Source organism: Nicotiana sylvestris, chromosome 1 (assembly GCF_000393655.2).
Source record: "Nicotiana sylvestris chromosome 1, ASM39365v2, whole genome shotgun sequence".
NCBI classification, from domain to species: domain Eukaryota; kingdom Viridiplantae; phylum Streptophyta; class Magnoliopsida; order Solanales; family Solanaceae; genus Nicotiana; species Nicotiana sylvestris.
In genome coordinates this window covers 48,472,523-48,481,169 of record NC_091057.1, presented here as the reverse complement: position 1 = coordinate 48,481,169, position 8,647 = coordinate 48,472,523, and the positions used below count along the sequence as shown (strand labels likewise).

The following is an 8,647-nucleotide window of genomic DNA, read 5'->3' as shown; positions in this document are numbered from 1 at the left end:
CTTCAATCAAAATAGGCATCAGAGGTCATTTGTGTAATGTGTTACCATTTATGCTTCAAGAAACGATGTCGAAACATAAGAAAAGCGAGCGCAACGCAACCCAAACCTGTCTGGAACTCACCCGAGCCCCTCAAGACCCCGTACGAACATACCAAAAAGTCCTATAACATAACACGGACCAACTCGAGGCCTCAAATCATGCATAACAATATTGAAACGACGAAATGCGCCTCAAATCAAACTTAATGAACTTCGAACTTTCGACTTCCAGACACTCGCACTGACACATATCAATCAACTCGGAATAAACTCAAATTTTGTACACAAGTCTTAATACATCATACGGAGCCACTCGTGCCCCCAAACTACTGAGTAAAGTAAAAATGCTCAAAATGACTGATCGGGTCGTTACAAGAACAGGTTCTCTATCAGGTTTAACAGAACACACACACACAACAGTAAGTAAATGACAAGAAGAATTTTACGTGGAAAATTCCAGCTCAACGGGATTAAAAATCACGACCTACCCTTGTAGGATTTCAACTTCACTATTGAGCAACTTTTAGATAACAACTTATGCAACCTAGGAATTAACCTCTTAATCCCTTACTAACTTGTAAAACACCTATTACAGGCCACTTTGTAATACCTCTATTACAAAGACTTCACAACTCGACTAACTCTAGCCAATACTCAAACACAATGGTTTAAGATTTACAAAGGGTTTTCTACACACTGCTTCTTAGTAAGCTAAGTAGGAATTACAAGTAAGAACCTTAATAAAGTTACAACTCAACTAAGGACATACAATAACTTGATATGGGAATTGGTCCATAGTTGTTTTATTCTTTGTTCTTGAAGCACTTTAGAGTTGCTTGCTAGATGATCATGTGAGAGAGATTGAGTGAAATATCTAAGTGTTCAAGTGAAGTGTTTTACCTTCTTTGATGTTAATAATACATGTGTGACATCACTTACAATAATGTAAGCAAGGTAGGTGAAAAGTCTTTCACAGAAAGTTGACTGTTGCACTGTTCCTATACTGTAGCGTGTTCATACAGCAACTTTCCAGTTGGAAAGTTGACTTTGTACAGTCACCTCGGGAACTGGTAGGGACCTGTTCTCTCAGCTGTTCCTCCTACTCTGAAGAGTTGAATCATATCCCAAGTTGGAACCATGTGATCTTAAGGTCTTGAGAATGTGTGACAGGTTCCTTATCTGGTTCTTGATTGTAAGTTTGTTAGATCATTAAAATATAAAACAAAGTACTTATGACCTATATAAAACAAAGTAGTTGTAACATATCAACCACCATACTCAATCACCATCACCACCATCCTCAATTATAGCCGCCACTATCACCGACTACCACCACCCACCATCCCCACCACTCCCACCACCATTATTCTCAACCACAACCAAAACTCATCAACCTCAACTACCACAACTAACCACCCCATCAACAAACATAGTCGGTATTGCCCATCATTATAAACCACCACCACCCACCACCACCTTTCTCAATCACAACCACCGCCCGCCATTATTAACTGTCACCACCTACCATCACTATCCTCAATCATCATTCACACTACTATGAATCACCACTATTTACTACCCTGAACCACTACCACCAATCAAAACTACCACCAACCACTGCTTCTACACAAGCACTACTATTAGCCATCACCAGCAACAACTACCATATTTTTAAAAACTATATATTCTATTGATAGAATATTAGATTAATTAGTATTTTATTTGAATTTTATGTTTTTTAATTTTCAAATAAAGATAAATTTTATACATTCAGATATTAAAATCAAACAGTCTTAATTATTTAGTATTCATATTCAAATGTCTTAATCTTAATACACATTTTAATATTCAAATGTGTATTCAGATTTAGACGTCTTAATCTTAAAAAACAACAGAGGCCTAAATCTCCTTCATATGCTTATCCTTTTCTTGGAGCAAAAGTCTTGAACATCTGTTGATTGATAATCTCTGTTTTTCACAACAAGAATAACAATATCCACAATATTTTTTTTAGAGGAAGAATGTATTCTCTCTATAATTTGTTTAGTAGATTGATGTAGGTCACTTGACCAAATCACTTTTAAATAATAGTTTCTTTTGATATGTTTTTTTATGCATGATTATCGTCATCAAAGTTATATTTGTTCGCTTCCACATGCACCATCTTATTTCGATCCCTTTGTATAAGAGCCAATGGTTAAATGAGGTTGAAGACAAGTTCAAGGCGGGTTCAAATCAAACAACGCCAAAGTTGATGATACTGAAGTTTTTTTTGTCGAAAAAATGTCCGAAGTACTGCATGTGAAGATAAAATTTTTAACCATATTTTCAACATTCTTGCCGCTGCATCTTTAAAAACAAATCACCAATTTTAAATCATGTTTATGGACTTCAATATTTTTAATTCTTGCTCACTTTTAATGGATATAACTCCAATTTAATCCATAATTATTTTCTACCATGGCAAGCAGTAGTGATGAAGATTATGTGATGAAGAAGGATAAGGTTTTATCAAGAAAATTTAGGCCAAGGGTAGAATTGTTAGGGTTTTGCCCTGAATTTCTAATCTATTAGGAATCTCTTTCTTGAAAGAAATGAAAAAGATTCCTAAACGAATAACTCTTCCTTCATATACCTTTATCCTTTTCTTGGAGGAAAAGTCTTGAACATCTAAAACTGATGATCTCTATTTCTCACAACAAAAACAACAATATTCATAATGTAGTTTTCTCAGATAGTTTTGTTTAGAGGAAGAATTTATTCTTTCTATAATTTTTTTAGTAAATTGATGTATGTAACTTGACCAAGCCACTTTAAAATGATAGTCTCTTTTGATATGTTTGTTTATGCTTGATTTATTGTCATCAAAGTTCTATTTGTTGGCTTCTGCATGCACCATGTTATTTCGATACCAATAATTTTGTGAAAATTTGAACCAAAATCTTAATTTCGGGGCAATTCGGGACATTGGTATCCCGAAAAATTGAACTGAAAAACTAAAGTTTAGGTTATATTAGCTAATTCCTAAATAGCAATTTGTAAATGACTATCTTGTGTCATTTTTACCCACAAATCTTTTTTTGTCAAAACGGCAATTACTAGAACTTTAGGTTGAGTGCCTAGTTTTCTTGCCGATATATATTTTGGGAGACGTAATAAAATTAACTATTATATTCCTTCCCTGTTATCCATTTAAATTTGTTTTTTTCTTTTGTGTATGTCTCTTTTCTTTTGTGCTGAAGCCAAAACTTTGGTCACGATACTTCTTAGGAGGTTGTTGTTTATATCACGGTGATATTTACATATAGATGTTTCAACAGATAATAGGTTCATCAACTTGTTTGATTATATATATATATATATATATATATGGCGAAATATGAGAAAATCTACCTTTGACTCTTGGAGATTGAATAAATTGAATATATATTTTAAATTAAAAAAAACAAATATTGAAACAGGACCGACTTTGGTTCGCTATTTAGTAAATCAACCTATCTGTTTGGTTTCTTTTTAGGTAAAAATCGATTAAACCAACTCGTGAAAACACTTTGTTCAGTTTTTTCCCATATAATTTATCTTATCTTTTTGTGACAAGGTGGAAGGAACATGATTTAAAATCAATAAAACTACAGTAGTTACTAATTTGGTCATCTCCTACATTGACCTTCAAATGCACCAGTTTTTAGGTGTAAAACCACAGCGAGTGAAGGTGTTAAGTAGGATGAGGTAGACCTAATGTCATGTAAAAAGAAGTTTTCGAAAGACATACAATTTCTTGGAATCCATCAAAGAAAACTCAATTAGCTAAAGATATGGCACAATGAAAAAAAAAATTCTAAATAGAGACAGATAAAGTCAGGGAACTTGGAGCTTCTCAGAGTCCATATATGGATATTAGATCAGGCGATATCCGTAATACGAGCAAACTAATCGAAGGTAAGTTTCTTGATTTGATGGTACAAGTAACAAGTACACAGAACAAGAAACAATGGGCAATTGGACCAATTCTGCCTGCTAAACTCGATTACATCTCAAATGAGAACAATGTATGTTTGGAGTGGCTGAACAAACAACCTCCAAGATCAGTTCTTTATGTATCATTTGGAACAACAACTTCATTTTCTGAAAGGGAAATCAAGGAGCTCGCGATGGGATTAGAGCAGAGCAAACAGAGGTTTATATGGGTGCTGAGAGATGCCGATAGAGGAGATATCTTTACTGGGAAAGCTAGACAAGTTGAGTTGCCAGAAAGGTTTGAGGAAACGGTAAAAGAAGTAGGCTTAGTGGTCAGAGAATGGGCACCACAACCAGAAATCTTGGCTCATTCGTCGACTGGGGGTTCATGAGTCATTGCGGTTGGAATTCTTGTATAGAGAGTATTACTATGGGAGTGCCAATAGCTGCTTGGCCTATGCACTCTGACCAACCAAAAAATGGTTTCTTGGTGACGAAAATACTGAAAATAGGCCTGCTTGTTAGGGAGTGGGAGAAACGCGAGGAGTTGGTGAGTGCATCCACCATTGAGAATGTTGTTAGGAAGCTAATGGCATCAGAAGAAAGCGATGAAATTAGAAAAAGAGCAGCAGAATTGGGAGAAGCCGTAAGGCAGTCCACAGAGAAAGGGGGTGCTTCTCGAATAGAGTTGGATTCTTTCATCTCGCATATCACAAGATAGACTTTCTTTTCACCAAAATTTTCAAGTATTTTGGTTACTTTTCTCATTTTTCTTTAAATTAAGCAGCCAACTGTCTGTTTCTTGGTTTATACTAGTTTATTATATTGCCTTCAGTTTCTTTATCAGACTAGTTTATGATCTTTTATGTCTGTTAGTAAGAGAAAAGTTCAACAGCTAATCTGGTTCTAACTTTGCAGACTACACGATTGATGTGGAGAATGATTTTGTATACATTTCTAAGTTGTTTGCATATATATATATATATATATATATATATATATATATATATGCTAAGTCGGCCGTCTTTGTTCATGTGACATTCCTATGTGCTGTACTGGTTTTTTCTTGCTAATCAATGCTGTTTGATTCTCAGGTACCCTGTACTCAGATTGGTTTAATATAAAACAGTTTGATACTTGTCCTATATGCTTTGAACATCTGATATTGCCTAAATCACTTTTACATATATACTTCTGATCATAATATATCTTTCTACACATATTCTGGAGAAATCTTATAATGTTACTAATAGTTGCTTAGATAAAAAAAAAAAAACTTAGAATTTTGTTGCTTATCTTTCTTTCGGATCATCAACTACAATATCTGATAAACAAATTGAAGATGGGCTATGATGCTAGAAAAGAACAAGCAAAAATTTTGTTGCTTTTGCGAAGGAAACTTTTTTTTAATTAAATAGGGAAATGAAAAGCTAGATTACTCGCTAGAAGGTTATATCAGTTGTAGAGCATTAATTAGGTGCATTATGTTGCTTTTAGATTATCTATGCGATCAAAGTTAATTCGCATATGATTTTTTGATTCTCTATGTGACCAAAATTCATTGTACATAAGTCATTAATATGGCACATGTAACTAATGTTTGACCAAAAAGTATTAGGCCTTTTTGTTAAACTAATTAAATAAGAAGATAAGGAGTAAATTTAATTAAGGATAATTAATTCTAGATCTGAGATAGATAATAAGAATAGAAAAATATAGTTGACTACAAATGTTGGCAGTAGTTATGGCCGGATCTAATAGTATGAAACAAGATGCATTAAATAACATTAAATGACAATAAAATATAAATAAAGAAAATGATTCACCCAATCTTGAGTGAGGCGGATCCTCTTTTATTTGATAAAGATGAATGATAGACAAATACAAGAATCTTAGGACCCTTTTCGGATCTGATGGAGGGTATGGGATAACTGATCCTCTAATCTCTTTAGATGTTTATATATTTTCTAGAGAGCGCCCCCCCCCCCCCCACAGAAGTCCCCATCTCTTCCTATTTACAAGAGATATCCCTAGAAAATGCTAAAAAAGAGTACAATTAGGGGGAATATTCAGTAGAATATTCCCTTTAAAGATTCCAAAGCAAAACTAGCTGTTACTTCTATCTGCACTGCTCGACCTCGGCCTTATTGATCACTGCTCTACCTCGTCCTTATAGATCGCTGCTCGGCCTCGGCCTTATAGATCCTTGCTTGGCCTCGGCCTTATTGATCACTGCTCGACCTTGGCCTTATAGATCACTACTCGGCCTCGACCTTATTGATCAATTCGATTCGCTGGTTACTCATGACAACTATCTCCGCATGTCAAATTTCTCTGATTTGATTTTGACCCATATAGTTAGTCCCTCCATTTATCGAGGTCGTCTTTTGGGTGAGGTCGGTGAGCGGACTTCATTAATCGTAGTTCAAAAAATTCGGATAGGGAGGTCGACTAGTGAGGATCATGGCTGAGGGTGCCGATCTTCAGGTCAAAGTGGTATCCCCGCGGGCTGAACTTTGAGCAGAGTTCGATCAGGGCCAATGGCTCGAGTGATGAGTAGATCGAGAAGATGGTAGAGTTGGAGAAGGCCGACGAGGCCAGGATGGCGACTTTGGCAAGGATGGCGGCATCGGAGGAGGTCATCCGCGTCCATAGGTCCGGACGGGCGATTCAGCCATTGTAAGAGGCCTTTTCTGATACTTCTTTTGATTTGGAATGCTACTTTTGCTGATATTCCTGATTCTATTTTTCTTTTTTTTGAACGTTTTCCTCGATTGATAGTTTCAAAGGAATCGTTGGTAGGCGTTAATTCGAACATGATCGAGTGTCTTTAATTAGTCTGAGCGAAGTCAAGCTTGCCATATTTAACTCGAACGAGGTCTAGCTGTGAATCAAGTTCTAGCTAGGTCGAATGAGAATTGAATTCGAGCGAGGTCGAATGTGATTCAAGCTAAGAGGCCGAATGTTAATTCGGTCGAGGAGGTAAAATGTTGATTCGGGCGAGGCCGAATGTTGATTCGGGCAAGGAGGCCGAATGTTGATTTGGGCGAGGCTGAATGTTGATTTGGGCGAGGAGGCCGAATATTAATTCGAGCGAGGTCGAATGTGATTCAAGCTAAGAGGCCGAATGTTAATGCGGCCGAGGAGACCGAATGTTAATTCGAGCGAGGTCGAATGTGATTCGAGCTAAGAGGCCGACTGTTAATTCGGGGAAGGCGGTGAGGCCGAATGTTGATTCGGGCGAGGAGGCCGAATATTAATTCGGGCGAGGATGCCGAATGTTGATTCGTGTGAGGAGGCCGAATGTTTATTCGGACGTGGAGGCTGAATGTTTATTCGGGCGAGGCCGAATGTTGATTCCGGCGAGGTCGAATGTTATTCGAGCTAAGAGGCCGAATGTTAATTCGGGCGAGGAGGCCGAATGTTAATTCATTTAATTGATGCATCGTCGCTTTGGCAAAATGCGGGTGAGCTTCATGCAGTCATGATTTGCCTACATATATCGGAGAGATTTATATTTTCTGGAATGGCAATCCAGTCCCAGTCTATATGGTCTCTTGGCATCTTGGGATTTACTTTGATGACAATCACTCCTTGTACGCGTATCGGGGAGAATGCTCGTGCTTTATTCCACTTAGAGAAATAGTCAGTTAAAAGCAAATGAAATCGTTCGTTACCTCGATTTGATCGGTCAATGAGTGGAGGGGAGTGACCACGTTCCCTTCTCCGGTTGTGCTTTTAGTGGCCGCTACCAATTTGGCTAGGTCGTCCGCTTTGATATTCTGTGCTCGAGGGATTTGATTGAGTTGTCATTCATCGAACTCGGGTGACAGCTTGCAGACCTCGGCATGGTATTTTTGTTGTCTTTGTTCCTTGATTTGGAAAGTCCCTGTGACTTGATTGACAACGAGATGAGAGCCGGTGTAGGACGATTCGTTCTGCTCCGTACTCGAGTGCTAGCTTTAGACCTGCAATCACGGCCTCGTGTTCGGCTTCGTTAGTCAATCATGGTACTTCATAGTTACAAAATAGCAAACAAAGAACAAGGAACATGCAAGGAATGGAGATATAAGAAGTCATACTGTATACATATTACTGTTCGACCCAACTTTTGTACATTGTATAATGTCCGGCATGTTGAATCAAATACTCCGCCATGAGGTATGTAAATTTTCTACATCCCACCTAAGCAAATATCTTATATAGGAGTCTTGTCATCCCGTATGAGTGGGTCTGCGGATTAGCCCGCCACTCTTTGTCTAAAGTTAAGGTAACTAGAAATTGGAATACAGGGCTCTTCTATCTGAATCTTAAAATTCTTCCATGCTCATTTATGAACACCTTAGTTTTCCCCAGTTTTTCTAAGGATAAAACCTATATGATGTCATCAAAGTTTTACTTTCCTCTCTTTTGATGATATATACGTTAAATAGATTTCCTGCTCATCTCTGGCAGATATGTTTATCATATCACATTAAATGTCGTAGGCATAGCTTCCCTGCAAACATCCTTCTCGTGCATCCTGGATTCTTGGCCATTAAAGGGAGACGGAATTCGCCGGAATTATGAGGTATTTACCGACGAGAATTGGACGGAATCTGATTTTTCTTGGCAGAATTCAGATGCCAAAATGCCAACTAACAAAAAGTGG

The 8,647-nt window shown here is 37.3% G+C and overlaps 1 pseudogene; it reads left to right on the top strand.

Moving 5' to 3' along the window:
* The first annotated feature begins 3,763 nt into the window (after positions 1–3,763).
* Positions 3,764–4,724, top strand: LOC104245552 (zeatin O-xylosyltransferase-like; annotated as a pseudogene).
* The last annotated feature ends 3,923 nt before the right edge of the window (positions 4,725–8,647 follow it).